The sequence below is a fragment of the Mastomys coucha genome, unplaced genomic scaffold, assembly GCF_008632895.1.
Source record: "Mastomys coucha isolate ucsf_1 unplaced genomic scaffold, UCSF_Mcou_1 pScaffold15, whole genome shotgun sequence".
Lineage (NCBI taxonomy): Eukaryota > Metazoa > Chordata > Mammalia > Rodentia > Muridae > Mastomys > Mastomys coucha.
Window position 1 is genome coordinate 129,278,137 of NW_022196897.1, and position 18,252 is coordinate 129,296,388.

General features: G+C 46.8%; 1 protein-coding gene and 2 long non-coding RNA genes across 3 annotated transcripts in view; 1 reads left to right on the forward strand and 2 right to left on the reverse strand.

The window, feature by feature from the left end:
* LOC116091057 overlaps positions 1-973 on the reverse strand; it is a 21,362-nt gene extending 20,389 nt beyond the window's left edge. Inside the window, exon 1 of the long non-coding RNA XR_004118922.1 lies at positions 924-973. This is a non-coding gene — a long non-coding RNA (uncharacterized LOC116091057). The remainder of the gene's footprint in view (positions 1-923) is intronic.
* A 691-nt stretch (positions 974-1,664) lies between these two features.
* The window catches only part of Banf2 (BANF family member 2), a 42,725-nt gene continuing 26,137 nt past the window's right edge, over positions 1,665-18,252 (forward strand). The window contains exon 1 of the mRNA XM_031372093.1: positions 1,665-1,857. The gene's annotated coding sequence lies outside the window, so the exon portion shown is untranslated. The remainder of the gene's footprint in view (positions 1,858-18,252) is intronic.
* Positions 11,615-18,252, reverse strand: part of LOC116091058 — a 27,721-nt gene continuing 21,083 nt past the window's right edge. The window contains exon 3 of the long non-coding RNA XR_004118923.1: positions 11,615-11,624. This is a non-coding gene — a long non-coding RNA (uncharacterized LOC116091058). The remainder of the gene's footprint in view (positions 11,625-18,252) is intronic.

Consider the following 18,252-nt stretch of genomic DNA (forward strand, 5'->3'; position numbering starts at 1 on the left):
AAAAAAAAAAAGAATGAAAATAAATGTGGCCCTCTCAAGGACATATAGTATTTCTTATTCATGTCTTAGGTTGATTTCCCCTGAGCCAAGGACTCAGGAAGCATGAGTCTGGGGTTTATTCCTAGGGGGATACTGGGCAGAACTGGCAGAGCTGAGATAAAAGAGGGAAGCAGTAAGAGATGAGTTATCAAGCCATTCCTGTTGTGGGCATGAAGGACTCAGTCCTAGGTGGTCCTTTGCCATTTCCATGAAGGGTTTACCACTGGTGAGGGTGTTCAACTGGAATGGCTGACCGTTCATGACAATGGTGGTCACCTACTGTGGGCAAGGTGTGCTTTGGCAGCTGTGGGAAGCTCCAGCGCAGAGATAAAGGCGTGGCAGCTGGAAGTCAGGCTGCCTTCCTGCTGAGGTAGAACAGCCAAGGCTGTGGGCAGGACCCACAACACCACCAATAGGGAGGCCCCATCGTGGGCTCAGGCTGGCCAATAAACAGATCTTCAACAGAGTACAGGCTTTGCTCGCTTTGGCCTCAAAGGCACAGCTCCTGTTTGTTCTCCAGAAACCTCAAAATACTGCCATCAATCGGCTGGGACTATTTTAAGATCAAACCCAGGAGACCAGCACCTCTTACTTGCCCTCAAAGTACATTGTAGTTCCTAGACCCACAGTACCAGCTTCATCTGCCCACTTGCTAAAAATGTACGTTCGCGGGTTCCACCCCAGACCTACTGAACCAAGATTCCTCGGGTGGAATCTGTGTTTGAGACTTACTGTTCAGATTCTAAATTTGAGAATAACTCAACAGTTTCCAAAATGAAGCATATACATATATATGTGTGTATAAATTACATATATATATACACATATATACACACACATATATACACATACATACATACATACATACATACATACATACATACATATAATTTGTGAGGATGGAGCACTTGTGGAGGTCAGAGGACAACTTGCAGGAACTGGTTCTCTCCTTCCACCATGTAGGTTCTGGGAATCAAATTCAGGTTATTGAGCTTTGCCACAAGCACTTGTACCCACATCAGTTGATGAATCCATTTTGAATGTTCTCCATGATACAATCCCTAAGCACTAGCAGAAAAGAGGGCTGAGACCTCAGGAAATGGTTTTACTCCATCCATCCCCTTCGATGAACTCTTTGCTTTTTAGTACTATTAATGATAAAGTATTCCTAATTCTTGGTTACCAGCCATGGAACAAAGCCAGATACCACAGTTGAAGATAGCCTAAAGGATAACTGGGCTGGATTTCATGGTGGATTTGTGTCTCTGTTTCCTAAACTAATATTTAAATTATTTTGCTTGTTTTGAGGCCACAAGGAGGTGGACAGGGAAGGGGTAAGTCTGCATATTGCAATGGGTGGGGTGGGGGACAGTAAGAAGGAAGGGGAAAAAAAAGGCTGCCTTGGAATTTTAAATGAATTACAGATAGTGTGACAAGGTGGGGGTACACATTAGTCAGTTGGTGGGGCAACCTTAGCAAAGATGGGGTTGGTTTAGTTGAGTTGGCCCAGGATGGGTGTGGTCAAGGATTAGAACGGCAAGCGGCAGAGGTGATGTCATACCTGGTCTCACAGGCTGACGTTCTACAAGGTAGCTACATCTCATTACTTCTCAGCCCCTCCTGTCCCACCCTGTCCACTCATACCAAGCTGCCACAGAAGAGCTATTTCAGTAGTATGACATCACAATGTGACCCATTCAGGGTCCTGGGACTGACTTATCTCAAGGGCCCAGCATATAGATTACTGTTCACATTGAGCTTGCCTGCAGTTACAGATCCACAGTAGGAAGCCAGCTCCTGCCTGACCAAGTGCACCTGGTGAGTACTGACACCTTATCCCTAGGCCCCAGGACCAGGACACAGCCAACAGCTGCCTTGGAGTCCTCATGTCATGCTAGGACAGAATGGGCCTGACTTGTAGCCAGGAATATGCAGGAAGGAGCCCAAACTTTTCTTGGGGATGTTGACACAGCTGTGGCATACCTGCCTCCTTCTGAGCCTCCTCCGGCAGGCTAATCACCTGGAGGAGGTAGGGCTCCAACCAGCACCTAGGTAAAGGTCACCCATGCTCTTGAGGGATTCCTGTGGCAGAGAGGCTACATTTGCAGATGCCACGCCCTCTGGAGTCTACTCCTCAGCCCTCACCAAGGTCATAAGCAGCTATTGGATGAGCATATTCTTCCCTGGCAGGTAGCTTTGGGCTACCAAGCTAAGAGGGGTTTGATGCCTAGAGAGGAAGGAGGGAGCAAGCATGGTACCCCTGTTACTGTGCTTCATTCCCTGCACTGAGCTGAGAATTCGGTTATTCTTATACTTGCCACAAATGAGCAGAGGAGCTGAGGAGTGTGTTCTATGTTGGGTATGCACTTAATGAAGGAGAGTAACTTGAAATGTGTCTGTGCTCTGCACTAGCTGTCCCCAGTTAGAGTGCTTTGGAAACGGAAGCATGAATGAACTCATAGGCAAGCCTGGCCTTCTGTCAGCATGGCTGGGGATGGGGATTCTCAACATCAGTAGGACGCTAGACCAAAAGATCTTAAAAGCTATTTCCAGATCCCACATGGTAGAATTCTGAATTACATAGCTTGCTTAACTTGTGTGAGCCTGGACAGGCCAGGCCTTCCATGACAATGATGGAGTCTGTATTCGTTTGGAAGAGCTGGAGAGAACCCTGGAGATCAATTATGCCTACCTACTGGGTGCCATGTGATAACAGCCACATAAGCTGGCTACCAGGGTTATCCAAAGCCCACACGACCAATATAGGGTTAATACACATTGAGCAGGTGAATGCAGGAACTAGGCCCAGGCATTAGTCAACACTCAAGTTCTTCCATTTTTCTTACAAAACTACTATCAGTTCGATTATGGTGCCAGGCACAGTGGCACATGCCTGTGAGCCCAGCACTCAAGTGGTAGAGGGAAGAGGACCAGGAGTTCAGAGTCACCCTCAGCTGCATAGAGTTCTAGGCCAGCCTGGGCTACATGAGGCCTTTTCTCAAAACCTACAAAAGATTATAGCTCATGGCCACCACTGTCCCCATCTCACAGATGGTAATAGTTATACAGCTGGCTCAAAGTTGAGGTACTGGAGAAGATGTCACAAGCATTCAGTGGCAACACATGTCTTGTTCATGGTAAAGAGACCCTGCATTTCCACTTGCAGTAACTTTCCCAGCCCTAATCTATCTCTCTCTCTCTCTCTCTCTCTCTCTCTCTCTCTCTCTCTCTCTCTCTCTCTCTCTCTCTCTCTCTCTCTCTCTCTCTCTCTCTTTGTTTGTTGTGGATTTGTCTCTTATTTTTGTTTTTGTTTGGCCATTTTTTTGAGTCAGGGTCTTATATAGTCCAGACTATATAGTAATCCACCTGCCTTTACCTCCCTAGGACTGAGGTCACAGTCCATGGAATATGTGAATCTTTCACACTGACTGTGTGAACCTTTCTTAATCTCCCCTTTGGACAAGTTTACGTTGTCTTCCTGATTCCATATTTTAAGCCCCTCGTAGGCTTTGTCCAAGATGGTATCAGCCTCTCTCCATACTGCCTGTTTCAGTGCCTGGACATTTCCTGATGGGATGGCACAAAGCAAGTATTTCCACACCAACAGATGTTCTGGGCTGAGGAGGAAAATATGCTAATGGAAATGAGCCTTGTCTAATTGTGGCAATTTCCCTTCTGTGTGCCACCCTGAAATAGTAGCCATGCCCTGTGCTTTTTTTTCACACCAGGGAGCCCCAAATTGGTGGCAGAAATGAGGCTACAGAAGAGCCAGTGAATTGACTCTAGAGCTACTAATATGAAGGAAGACTCCAGCCTATTCAGTGTGTGGCACTCAGGGCCACTGTCACTGGCCTTGACTGTTGGTAGACTTAACTGTTCTCCACTGTTGAACTTGAAGAGCCTTCTTTAACTAAAAGAAAACAGAACCTCCAGAAAACTAATGGAGGACCAAGCTCCAGAGCACATGATCAGACCTCTTGAACTCAAATCTGAGTTTGTGTCCGATATATCTAATAGCCAGTGCTGGTCAATAGAACTTTCCTTAGCATTGGTCTGTGCTAACCATTAGGGCAGCCACTCGGCCCTTTGAGGCCATGGGGCCTTTAAAAGCTGGCTAGTGGGGCTGAAGAACTGCATTTAAAATTTTAATTTAGTTCACACTGCTATTCTTGGCTACAACTAACTAATGAGCTGGACCGGGTAACTCTCACTCTCTCCCGCTTCTGTGATGTCTTCTCTGACCTCAGCCCCTCCCTCTCCAGTCTCTCTCTTTCTCCCTCTCCCTCTCCCTCTCCCTCTCCCTCTCCCTCTCCCTCTCCCTCTCCCTCTCCCTCTTCCTCTCCCTCTCCCTCTCCTTCCCTCTCCCTCTTCCTCTCTCTCCGTCCACTCCCAGGCTGTCTACACTCTGGATTTTCATGTGTTGCTTTCCCTGCTGGTTACTGTTTTCTAGGTCATCTCATGGTCTCCTTTCTTGGCCACAATTCACTAGGAGGGCTTCAGAAGGGGATCTCCCCTTTAGAAGGAAGGCCCTCATTTACCTGGGTCCGATCCCACTACAAGTCATCGTTCCTCATCTTTCTGAAGCCATCATCTCTGTTTCGCCTCATTTATTGGCATCTCCCAAGAGTTTCCGTTCCCCCAGAGTGTGGGTGCTGTCTTCGCGCCCGCCACCTCATGCCTGGGACAGTGCCTGAGAAGGCAAGCACTCAGCCAGAATCTTATCTAAGCCGATGGACATGCAGCAGGCAGCCAGGCTGTAGTGATGGGAGATGGCCAGCTCTTCTGTACCCCTACTCTCAGTACCTTCCTGGGTAACCCCAGCAGGTAGCTTGGCCCAGCAAAGGCTACTTATTTCTCCCAGTTCGGTGGCTCAGAAACCAGGCACTCGTCTTGATGTGACATCAGTGAGGTTCACTTAACTGCATTCATACTAGGTGGCCCATGTCAGCCTCACTCAGGTGCCTGAGGTTTCCAGACCCTCCAGGTAGCCTTCCCTTGGAGGTAACTTGGGTTTCCTCACAGTGTGGTTATCATGGGAGGGGGGGATATCAAATTTTAATGCTACACTTAGCTTCTGAGGGAGAAAGTAGAAGATAGCAGTTGTTTTCATCACGTATATTGATCAAGCCGAGCTGTGGAGCAAGCTGAGATAAAAGGAGAGAGGAAGTTCTCTTCTTGGGTGGTCAGAAAGCACATACAGGAGGAAAGGTTCCGAGGGAGCCTCCTTTGCAGACAAACATGGGTACTACAGATAGGCAGAGTCCCCACTGTCCTCCAACCTTTGGGGGCCCCTTAAATCCAGATGTACTGGGTCTGGGTGGAGCCTAAGACTTCATTCTTCAGTCAGCCTCAAGAGAGCCATGACTGCAGGTCGGTGGGTACTCTGAGAACACAGCCCATCAAGGCTGACCTACTCTTAGGTTTGTCCCCAGTCCCACCGATAGGCTTCCTTCCCTTGAGTTAAGCATTACCCTCCTCTGCTAAGTCCCATGGACTCGCCCCTTCTCGGTTACCTGCACAGGTGTCCACACAACAGCATGGCGTGACTACCTTTTGTGGGACTCTGTTCTCCAGGCATGATGTGGCCACTCTTGTTTCAAAGTCAGCAGCTGTGATTAGCCTCAGAGGACCCTCACAAGTTTAGGCCCACTAACATTTCTTCTTGGAGAAGAAAAAAAAGACGAGGTTCAGGAAAGGCAGCTCCCAGGCAGGACTAGAAGTAGCTCATGAGGCAGCATATGAAAAACTCTGGGGAGATGTGTCAGGAATGGGGCCTTTCTCTCTCCGCCCCTCCCAGATGATGTTTAAAGAGTTATGCTTGCTGGGAGGGGGGGCGTTATACTTGCGGGTACACACAGTGCAGTGGTGTAACATCCTTAAGTCACCCATGCCCTTAACGAGTAATCAGTTAAACCTCATTGGGTCACCAAGTTGGTCTTTGGTAGAGTGGTTTCTTTGGTTTGTTGTTGATAGCTTGTCTGAGGTTAATACATCTTTGTTCATGTCTTCTCAGGAAATGTTAAAAACAAAACAAAACAAGAAAACCAACAACCCACAATCCTACGTTTCAGCCTGGCAGTGGTGGCACATGCCTTCAATCCCAGCACTTGGGAGGCAGAGGCAGGCGGATTTCTGAGTTTGAGGTCAGACTGGTCTACAGAGTGAGTTCCAGGACAGCCAGGGCTATACAGAGAAACCCTGTCTCAAAAAACAAAAAAAACAAAACACAATCCTATGTTTCAAACATGGCCACACATTCCCTCTTTTCTTTAACATTTGGTTCTCATCATGCTCTCCCCACTTTGTAAAATTGGTGGGTGAGGCTTTCACAGTTATAGGATTAGAAACCAAATTCAAACTACACATAGTCTCTGGCATACGATGGTTTGAAGTATGATAATTCAATCTTTTTCCAAAATGCTTAAAATTTTTTATAAGAATTTTTGCCTGCATACACATATGTGTACCACACGCATGCCTAGTGCCCACCGAGACCAGAAGAAGGCACCAGATCCACTGGAACTGGAACTGGTACACTAAGGCATGATGTTTAGCAAGTAAGGCTCTTTAAATGCAATCTTTCTTCTTTCTTTCTTTCTTTCTTTCTTTCTTCCTTTCTTTCTCTTCTTTCTTTCTTTCTTTTTTTTTTTTGGTTTTTTTTTTTTTTGGTTTTTCAAGACAGGGTTTCTCTGTGTAGCCCTAGCTGTCTTGGAACTCACTCTTTAGACCAGGCTGGCCTCGAACTCAGAAATCTGCCTGCCTCTGCCTCCCAAGTGCTGGGATCAAAGGTGTGTGCCACCACTGCCCAGCCTTAAATGCAATTTCAATTTACAGTGTGCATATCAGCATGTAAACACAGAAGTCAAGGATCATCTGTAGTTTAAAAGAATTTTCTAGATGTTGTGATATAGTCTTGCAACTCCAGGTGCTTGGGAGGCTCAGACAGGAAGATCATGAATTCAAGAGCTGTCTGGACTATGTGTATAGCTAGAGGTTAGCCCCGGCAACTTGGACTCTAACTCAAGTTAAAAAACAAAAAAAGGGAGAGAAAGGACATAGTTCAGTAGGGCTATGTTTGGATAGCATGTGTGAGGCCCTGGATTGAATCTTCATTGCTAAAGAGGAGGAAGAGGAGGAGGAAGAAAAGGAGGAGGAAGAGGAGGAGGTCAAGGAGGAGGAAGAGTAAAGGGAGGAGGAAAAGGAGGAGGAGGAGGAGGAAGAGTAGAGGAAGGAGGGAAAGGAGGAGGGGGAGGAAGAAAGGAGTTGTCTGGAGCATATTAGGCCTTTGGGACTGACTATATACAGGCCCTCAAGTATTGATGTCGAGAAGGGTGTTAGACACCCTCAGTTCTTCCTCTCCTAAGGATCTCTCTGGCAAGATCTACTCTATAGAAGAGATGCCCCACCCCTGTGCACTAAGCAACCCCAGCAGAAAAGCGGTACCATTTCTCTCCCAGACTTTCCATCAGAAGTCCCAGGGTTCTCTGGGTGGCCCAGCTAGACCCACACATCCATGTACAACAGTTACTATGGGGAAGTGGATGTGTTCTTTTGTGGCCTGGATCACTGTGACTCCCTGAGGTCAAATGGTGGGTTGATCCTGTCCAAGCTACGTGAAATGATATCAGAAAAGGGTCTTTTTTTTTTTTTTCTTACTGGAGAGGAAGAAGAGTTACTAAAAGGAAAACAAACAAACAAACAAACAAACAAACCCTCACCCCAGTTAGTCATGAAAGCTGATATGGGTCTCCTGTTGGCTGGGAGATCAGAGGGCAGACAGGGGCTTTGTAAGTTACAGAGATCCTATAGCAAATCAGACCTCCAAAACCATAGGACAACCTCAGAGGGGTCCTTAAATTAAGCTCTAGGATGAAAAGAAACCTAAAAGTTAGCTAAGGCATGCCCCATCCCCAGCATCCTGGTTCAAGAACTGTTAATTAGTGTGGGCAGTGGAGAATGTCTAGGTGGCTGTGATTTCGTCTCCCCAATTATCAGCTGTTTTGTTCCACAGGACATATCAGAGCCTTAAATAAGCAGGAATAGCCTGGATCCTCAAGAGCTGAGGGGAGATAGAAAGCGGCTGAAGGATTATTAATCTAACTCCACCATTTTAGCAAATTGCCTGGGTTTCCCCTGGCACAACCAGCAAAGAAAGACATCTGTGACCCAAATATGGTGGGAGGGTTTCTCACAACAGCCACCAGTGCTGAAGCAGAGGATAACATCTGGGGGCCTAATCCAAGGCACTGCTGATGTGGTTTACCTAGAGATACACAATGTTCAAGAGGTCCTCAAAACTCAGGAAAACAAGTTCCCTGTTTGTTATGCAAAATAGTACTAGGGATCCAGAGGAAAGGCTGCTAGGGCAGGCAAGGATACTGAGCCTCTGTCCCTCTCTGATGCTCTGCCCTCCCATTACTGAACTGTCTGAAATCCTCCTGAAGCCTACCCATACATTTTTAGGTTTTGTCTTTTTCTGGAGACATTGCTACTCAGGCTCAGCTGAGGCATACACAACATGTGCAGAGGTAATTGGAAAAAGAGGGTCTCACTCAACACTAATAGGTTGTGCGGGGAACCCAGTATGGATCTGTTCAGATTCTCAGCAGTGTTCCTTCTTCCAGAGATGGGCAGAGACCACTGGAATAAGGAAGGCTTAGATTCTGCTTAGATTCAGGGGAGGTGATCGGGAGAATGTCCTTATGAGCAGCTAAAGGCCAGGATGGTAATACTTTCTCTGGACCTTTGAAGAAGTTGTAAGCCAGAAACATGAATGAAACTCAGAACATGTTAGAGTTGCTATGTGTGTTATCCATCTTAGAGATGAAACCAAAGCCAAGAAAAAATGGGCAAGTGACTTGATTAAGTCACACGACTAGTTATATCTGGGATTGTTCCTGTAGGGTGTGATGGACCATGCCTCATACTGTGTATAAGCATCTCCTTGCACTACCAGGAAACTCGCCCAACCATACCACCCTTCCCCATGTGTTTCTTCTGTCTGGAGGGTGCCTGCTGTTCTTTCTTGAACGCCTTGCATAACTTCTCACAAGCTCCAGTGTGGACCCTACAAAGAGCAGTAGAAGCACTCAGAGAAACTTGGCCTAGCCTGGAATCCACCCCCTCCTGCTGCAAACCAGAAGAAGCAGGTGAAAAGTATGGAAGGCTTCATGCGTCTAGTCTTAAGAAAACGCAACCACCCAACCATTAAGATGACGTCACTGTGAAGCTAAACAAGCTCGTGCTTAGCCAAAGCTGCAAGAGTCAGTGCCACGAGCCACACACTATGCCAGGCGGGGAGGGGGGGGGGACTGAGTGAGGGAGAGCTGATGCTTCCAGAGCACAGCACTTCCTGTTTCCTACTAGAGAACCTACAGTGTGGTTCTAGGGGCTGCTTTGGTAATGGAGCCCACTCAGCCTGGGCCCCTCCAATGGGCTATTCAGTGACCCAGCAGAAGTTTGATCCTGGACCACACAAGGAGGAGGAAAAAAAAAAGGTATTGTTTAGTTGGCTCAAGTCACAAGTAATTTTCCGAACACAGAAATCAAGCTGTGACTTCTGATCAAGTATATAACCTTAAGTATGCTATTAAACTCTTTAGCCCTGTTCCCTTATCTAGCAAACTGGCTAGAATCCATTTCTGATGGGGGTGTTAAGCTGATTCTGAAATAGCAACCATCCCAGTGCTTCTAGAATAAGGACTTTGGTGGTGGCCAGAATGGAGGTTGCAGATGTGTGTGTGTCAAGTTCAAGGCGTCCAGCCATTGAGTAGCAAACCAGCTACTTGTTGCCCATCCACTTGGTGTCTTGGTGTGGCTTCTGTCTCACATTGCTGCTCAGAGTGACTCGAGCAGCATTCACTGCGCAGGTGAGATGGCCAGAGGCACCAGATATGCAAATGGCTCTCTTAGTTCATCCCTATACAGGAGCACAGGTACCATACAGGTGTGCTCAACCACTCCCAGATGAGTCTACCCAAATTCCATGCAGAGGACTAGACCTGAGTGGGGTCTCTTCTGCACGCTTGTCCCACCAGAGCCTTGGAAAGACATCCAGATCACACCAGAGCTCAGGAGACTCTGAAAGAGCTGGAAGCTGAGCATGGCATGTTAAGCTAGGTTTGCAGGTCTGGAAACCCAGCCATCTTCAGGGCAGGACCACTTGGATGAGCATCTCACTGAAAGGAACATGGAGGGAGTGGTGAGAGTGGCAGTCACCTGCCTGGAGTCAGCTCCACAGGGAAGAGCAACACTACCCAAAGTAGTTTTGTCCAAAGTTTAAGAGGGAACCACCAACCCAGAGTGAAGGTTTCCTAGGAGATGGGACTTGCTTGAAAGGACTCTTAACCTGAGTCGCCTGGTCTACAGAACCGAATGTATGAGGTCCAGTTGTATTTATAAGTACAAATGGCAAGACTTCCTCTGCAAGCAAAGTCTGCAACAATAGGGGGAAACTGGTGGTATACATTAGTTTTGTTCGGTCTGTGTTACAAATATGCAAGTTATTGGACAACAGTTAAAATATGGCAACTTGAGGCAGACATGATGGCACATGTAACTCCAGCACCCAGATGGCTGAAAGGGTCATCTCAGTCTGGGGCCAGCTCAAGGCAAGTTGTGGCTTAACAAGATCTTGTCTCAAAAAAAAAGTTCCTGTTCTGTGTGACAACACATACTGTAATTCTAGCACTTTGGAGACAGAAGCAGAAGATCAGGAACTCAAGTTCATCCTTAGCTACACAGGAAGTTCAAGAGACCGGTCTGGGCTACATAAGACTATGTCTCAGCCGGGCGGTGGTGGCGCACGCCTTTAATCCTAGCACTTGGGAGGCGGAGGCAGGCGGATTTCCGAGTTCGAGGCCAGCCTGGTCTACATAGTGAGTACCAGGACAGCCGGGGTTACAGAGAGAAACCCTGTCTCGAAAAACCAAAAACCAAAAAAAAAAAAAAAGACTATGTCTCAAAGCAAAGCAAAATAAACACCCCATGTCCCCCCAAAAGTAGAGGCAAGCATGATGGTATCTTGTAGTCCTAGTACTTGGAAGGCTGAGGCAAGGGGGACTTAGGGAACTTTGAAGCCAGCCTGAGCTACATAGCGAATACTGGGCTAGCCTGGGCTACATAGCAAGACTCTGTCTTAAGCAAGCAAGGAAACAAACAAATAAAATGGAAACTTGTGCATAAAAATCTAAATTTTAATTTTTGGACTTCTTGGCAAAAAGCTCCACAAATCTGGTCAACCTTCCCCAAAGTAAGACCAACTTTGCAGAGGAGGACTTCAGTCGGAGTCCATACCACTTTTGTAACCTCTGTCTCGAATACAGTTCCAATCCTCACTTACCATTGCCCCTGCACTGTTTTCCCTTCCAGGTTAATCGCCTTCTCCTGCCAGTTCCTTCTGGTTTTTGCATTTGTCACCTACCCATGACCATAAGCCCTTGATAGGTGTTTATAACAGTCCTGCGCTCAAAAGGATCATGGGACTAAGGCTTATTCTAGCTCTACATCTCCCAACAATCTAGTCTTGAGGCTGACCCTTCAAAGAGGCAGAACATTCTCTGCCCAGGTTAGGAAAGGCAAGTTCACTTCTAAAGAGGTGTATCAACACATACACAAACATATCAACACATACACAAACATATCAACACATAGCTGGGTATGCTTCTTTAAACATTTTAAAAAAACATCCAGTCCTAGGAACTAAATCCAGGGGTTTATATCTGCTAGGTAAGCATTTTATTGCTGAGATATACCCCAGCTTCCCTTAAAGGTTTTTGTTTTGTTTTGTTTTGTGACTCCATGTTGCCCAGTCTGGGTTTGAATCTGTGACAGCCTCTGAGGTCATCTTCCCTATTAATTCAAATGGCAACAAACCCTGCAGATGTCCAGGAATGGCTTCACTGCTTCTTACAGTTTGCAAAAGAGCTCCAATGATAATGCCATCAATTAAAAAGATAGCAGCCTTTGAGAAATCCTTTCCTGTGTGTTCATGAGAAATTCCACACAAATTTAAAAGACTTCTATATCTGTCAGGCACTGGCAGAGCCTCTCAGGAGACAGCTTTATCAGGCTCCTATCAGCAAGCACTTGTTGGCATCCACAATAGTGTCTGGGTTTGGTGACTGTGTACAGGATGGATCCCCAGGTGGGACAGTCACTGGATGGCCTTTCCTTCAGTTTCTGCTCCACACTTTGTCTCTGTATCTCCTCCCATGGGTATGTTGATTCCCCCTTCTAAGAAGGACGGAAGTATCCACACTTTGGTCTTCCTTCTTCTTGAACTTCATGTGGTCTGTGAATTGTATCATGGACTGAGCACAGGGTCCCCAATGGAGGAACTAGAGAAAGGACCCAAGGAGCTGAAGGGATTTGCAGCCCCATAAGAGGAACAATATGAACCAACCAGTAGCCCCAGAGCTCCCAGGGACTAAACCAACTAAAGAGTACACATGGAGGGACTCATGGCTCCAGCCACATATGTAGCAAAGGATGGCCTTGTGGGACATCAATGAGAGAAGAGGCCTTCACAAGAAGAGATCTTGTGAAGGATTGATACCCCAGTGTAGAGGAATGCTAGGACAGGGAAGCGGGGGTGGGGGGGTGGGGGGATGGGATAGGAGGGTTTTCGGAGGAGAAATGAAGAAAGGGGATAACATTTGAAATGTAAATAAAGAAAATATCTAATTTAAAAAAAAGTCTCTGTGCTGGCTTTCCTTCTGAAGCCAGACCCAACCAGCCTCCTGATAGTTATTTATGTCAGGAGGGTCTTTGTTTTCAGTCTTGGTGACCCAGGGTAGGTCTTTGCGTCTAAACCTGCAGAGGTGTTAGCAGTTTTCTTAGGCTTCTGGGCCCTTGAGAATCTAACCCAGTAGAATCTAACCCATAGGCAGTTTCCAGATTGATTGGTTCAACTGGTCAGAGGTGGGCCATAAGCTCAGAGCTAGGAAAGCTCCAGAGCCAGGTCTTTCCTCCAAAGCAAGGACTCAGAAGCAGACTGAACTTAGCAGACGCTGCCCAGCCCTGCTTCTGGTCCTTCAGGGACACCCTGTGTCTGCTTTCCTCTCAGTAGCATGGCCCAGTGAGCACCGAGCTGAGCTGGAGGGAGGAGAGCTTAGCCAAGCATGGGAAAGTACAGTGCAGGATCTCAGTAGGTAACTGGTTCCATTTATCGGGTGGCGGGGCCTATGTATGCCCCTGGGGAGGTGGCTAAGGTCTCTGGGACAAGGTTTGTGTAGCTATGTACCATTGGCCAGGGCAGGGGTGTTGGAAAATGCTTTTCTACATACTCAGGGACTGTAAGGGGTGGGGACCTTAGAAGTTGAAACAAGGAGTGAAGCCTGGTAATTGTCAGGGTACTCAGTTCTTACTAGGGTTGATGGTGGGGAGCTGGCTTTATGGCACTAGGTTGGGACTGGGGAGGTAGACAGACAACTCCTGCAGTCCTCATGTTTGAGGTATCAGGGATTGAAGATCCCTTAAACCCTCCCCCATAAACTTGGGCTATTATGGACCCACACTTCAGGACTCAAAAAAAAAAAAAAAAAGCCAATGTCTATGGTTCTCTGTGATACTGTGATGTACATTTGGTAGGAACTGACTGTGATGTCCTGTGGGCCACTCATATGAAGGGCATTTTCCTAAGTTGAAAAGTTGATTTGGGGTGGGATCCATGTCACACCATAGGGAAGTCAGAAAGTGAGACAGGACAGAGAAACTGGCTTCAAAGCAGGCTATTTCCCTAAGCAGTGTGCCCCCTGAGGACACTTGGGAGATTGGCGTTGCCTCACCTAAGGGGATAGTTGTATGTTGTCCATACCTCTCTGGCTGGGTAACACTCCTACACATGGACAGAGCCACAGGCATTGATCTTTGTGGGAACTCTTGAGTCCTGAAGGACCAGAGGCAGGGCTAGGGCAGCATCTGCTAATATTGCCCTGGAGAAACTAGCTCTGGAGACCCTCCAGCCCCCAGTGTATAGCTCGCCTCTGTCTTTTACTGAAAAGACACGCTGCTCTTTGCTGCTCTGGTCCTCCCTTTCCCTAAATCAACCCATCAGTTGACTTTGAAGCGAAGTGTGGCAGAGGCTGTGAAGAGACAGGCATGCCTGAATTGCTCAATCCATGTAAGTCTCAGAACTTGCCAGTGCGACTTGGTTTCTCATCTCTCACTTGCCCACAGTCTTTATTCCGCTTCTATTCCCGGAGTGAGCCCAGCTGGCACCAGGCCTCCTTTCCAGATGAGCAGGGACTTGCTGACAGCCAAACTAGTGCTTGGCTCCCAGGCGGCTTCTGAGAGACGCCTTGTCCTGCCTCCATGGTCTCTCTAGCTGTGTCCTCTCATCTAGATTCCCCAGATTTGCTCCCTTGCTCTGTGGAGAGGAAGGCTCAAGGTCAAGTCAGGAGCAAAGTCTCAGAGGGAGGTTTCTGACCTCTGCAGCTCTGTTTTGGGTCAGAAGCAGAGGCAGCCCTAGGGGCTTCTGAGAGTCCAAGTGTGGGAGGGTGGCAAGAGAACAAAACTACAATAATGAAAGAAATAAGAGGTCATCCATTTGATTGTGACTGAAGTAGGGGTAGGAATGAGGAGGCCTGGAGGGGTCTAATGGAAGGGATGTGGAGGGCTTGGAGGGACATAATTATATTTTAATTTTAAAAATATATTTTAAAAGCACAACATGCCCAGTTATGGGGCTGGAGAGATGATTTGGCAATTAAGAGGACTTGCTGCTCTTACAGAGGACCTGAATTTGGTTCCTAGCACTCATTTGGGGCAGTTTATAACTGCCAGGATCCCAGCTCCAGGGGATCGTCACCTTCTTCTGACCACTGTGGACAGACACCTGAATGTGTACATATATACAGAGACATAAACACACACACATGAATAAAACTTTGTAAAAAAAAAAAATTAAAAGAGGCCTACTTAAATAAACAACCACTAACGTTTTCAGTGGAAGTCCTATTGGGCCTTCCCACTTACATTGCAGTGTTATTGAGTGTGTATCTGATTTAATTTTTTTTTTTCTTGAGATAGGGACTTAGCATGTAACCCAGGCTAGCCTTAAACACTGGATCATCGCACCTCAGGCTCCCAAGACTAAGCAACTTGTATGTCCATCATCCCTGACCTTGGGGAGTCAGAAACAATCTCCTGGGATGTTTGTGCTACAAGACAAGAACAACTACCCTCAGACAGCCTGCATGCAGCAGGCATACAGGTAGATAGATAGTCAGGGTCTGCCAAGTAACTGCTCATAAAAATTACTTTTGTCCAGGGACCTTAATGTATGCAGCGGAAGCCCAGATTCACTCCCACTATACTTACGTGTCAAAACAAACAAACAAACAAAACCCATCTGTGCTTTTTCTTAGACATCTCCGCCTTGTGGGGGTACCGGGAGACACAACCTAGGCCTTGAAACATTTACATCTTGGGTGGCTTTTCTTAGCAGCAGAGTCAGGGATCAGGATTTCACTCACGGGCTCACTGGGACAGCAAAGGGACTGAGAGGAATTGAGCAGTCTAATGTCAGGTGGAGCCAGCTCTTGCCTGCTGTACATTCTAGTGCTCAATTTTGAGGAGGGGAGACTAGGTCACTGTGCTACTGTAGTTACCTATAGGCCACAAAGGCAAGGGGGCGTGGCCTCTGAACCTTCCAGGTGGCTCCAGGTTGGATGACTTTGTCTCCTAGGCAACAATCCTCCCACAGCAGAGAGGTTTGCTGTGTACCCGCAGCTACAGATGAGGCTTTCTGGAGGGGCAGAGGACCTAGGCACAGCCCCCAGCAGCACTTGAGTTCCCTATGTCCTTGCGGATGAAAATGCAAGCCTGTTTTCTGTCTAGTTCACTGGGAGATTTGATCTCCTTGGAGACAACTCTGCTCCCCTTGAGGGGTCAGGGCGTAGATGAGAACACCAGCTAGGAGCTGGTGGCAGTGCAGAGAGATTCTGAATGCCTGTCAGGTCTGCAGCATGATACCCTGATCCTTAAGGCACTGTCACTGCTCTGGCTTGTGGTGTCTGGCCCTGTCCAGTCTGTTAGGGACATCTTGATTTATTCACTGCCGCTGCCTGTGGCCGGCACACTTATCCCTGGTGATATGCTTCTCTCCCAGGGGTCTTCTTCATCCTGACAGGAGACTTTCTGCTTGCTTATCAACCCTTGAAGCACATTCACTCTGCCCTGTCCTGGACATAAGGGCTGTTTGCTGAAAAACGCCAAGGGCAACCCCTCAGACTCTCTACCGAGACACCATATGGGCTGCATCACCAATCAAAACACTTGGAAAGTGGTTGTTTCTCTATAAGCCCAAGGAGGCAGTCATTAACTCCACGCATAGCTTCAAACCCACCAGTTATCCAGATCTATCCCTCTGGGATCTTAAGGCCTGCCTCTTCCGGGTTTGTTCCGGGTTTGTTTGAAGGAAAGTCAAGCCCCTGCCCCTATTTTGTATGTTTTTTTCAAGACAAGGTTTCTCTGTGTAGCCCTGGCTGTCCTGGAACTCACTTTGTAGACCAGGCTGGCCTCAAACTTAGAAATCTGACTGCCTCTGCCTCCCAAGTGCTGGGATTAAAGGCATGTGCCACCACTGCCCTGCTCCCCCTGCCCCTATTTCCTGCTTCCTCAGCCCTCATTTTTCTTTTCCGACCATCACTGCTTCCTCCTCTGCTCTGGGACTTAAGTTAGAGGAAGGAGGAATCAACTCATAGGGAACGGACAAATCGAGAGGTTTAAAATGTTCATGTTCTGGTACACCCATGCTCACAGCAGCTTTATTCATGATGGCGGAGATGTACCCAGTGTCCAGTGATGAACAAAGTATGTTCAGCCCTCCTATCTGTGCTTTTATGCCCCAAAGTCAGGAGATACTCCTTAGAAAAACTGCGATACTAAACATGTACAGGCGTGTTTTGCTGCCTTTGCGCCTTAAACAATATGGTACGGCACCTATTGTGTGGTGTTTGTGCTTCTTGAGTACCATGAGTTTAGAGATTACTTAAACTAAGCACACAGGAAGCTGTACATTGGTCATAGGCAATTGCTACAGCCATGGATGGAGGAGACTTGACTATCTATGGGTTGTAGCATCATGGGCAGAGAGAATGTCTTGAACCAAGGGGCTGTTGTACTGTTGTGTAGCCATATACAAATATAGTAGTCAGACTCAAAAAGGAAAGACATCTTGTCATATTTGATAGTGCAGATGACCATTAGTGGCATTATACTAAGTAAAACAAATACAAAAACTCAAACACCATATGATTTTATGGTATTTGTAGGGTTGGCAAGCATAGAGACAGAAAGCTTGTTAATCCCAGTTAAAAACATGAGCAGTGAATTTAAGTTTGCACGGAGATAGATGCATCATGACAGGCACTAGAGAAGCACTGTTGTTGTTTTGTTTGTTTTGCTATCAGGAAATGCACCCAGGGTCTTGTACATGCTAAGGAAAGCTTAAACTCATTCCACTCCTGACCCTTTCCTGCTTAAGACATGTTTTTGTGTCCTCCCACACATGTAAGTATGTAAAATAAGTACACAAACCAAACATTCACTGGAAATGAATCATAAGTTTATGCCAAAGCAATTCTTTGGTATCCATATAATTTTATTATTAAAGACAATAGCAAATTTGAATACAAATCAGATGAATGCGGTCATTTACTTTACATTGAGGCTTGGCTTAAGACATGGCTTAGTGGGGGAAGATCTTTTCTGCAAGCATGAAGTTCTAAGCTCAGATCCCCAGAGCCCATGTAAAAGATGCTCACAGTAGCATGTGTCTGTAGTGCCATCAATATTGTGGCAAGATAGGAGGCAAAGTGGAAACTCCTGGAAGCTCTCAGGTCGGGCAGCTTAGCAAGCAGCAATAAGATACCCTGAGACAGGGTCGAAGGTAAGGGGAGACATTAGAGATTGTCCTCTGACCTCCACACATGTGCTGTGGTGCACTCACACAGGCACTCACACAAACATGCACATGTACACACAAGCAGGGACACAAATCATGTGTGCATGTGCATATACACATATTTTTGATTTTATAATTACCAATGCTGATAGTATAAATATGTAGTACAAATGGCAAAAGCATGTTTAGGACCATCTCAGAAATTGTTAGAAATTCTGTCTTAATCCCAAGCTACAATTCATTGAACTTTTTTTTTAATGTGTTTGAAACTCAATTAGGCAACTCATACAGCAATTCTTTTTTTT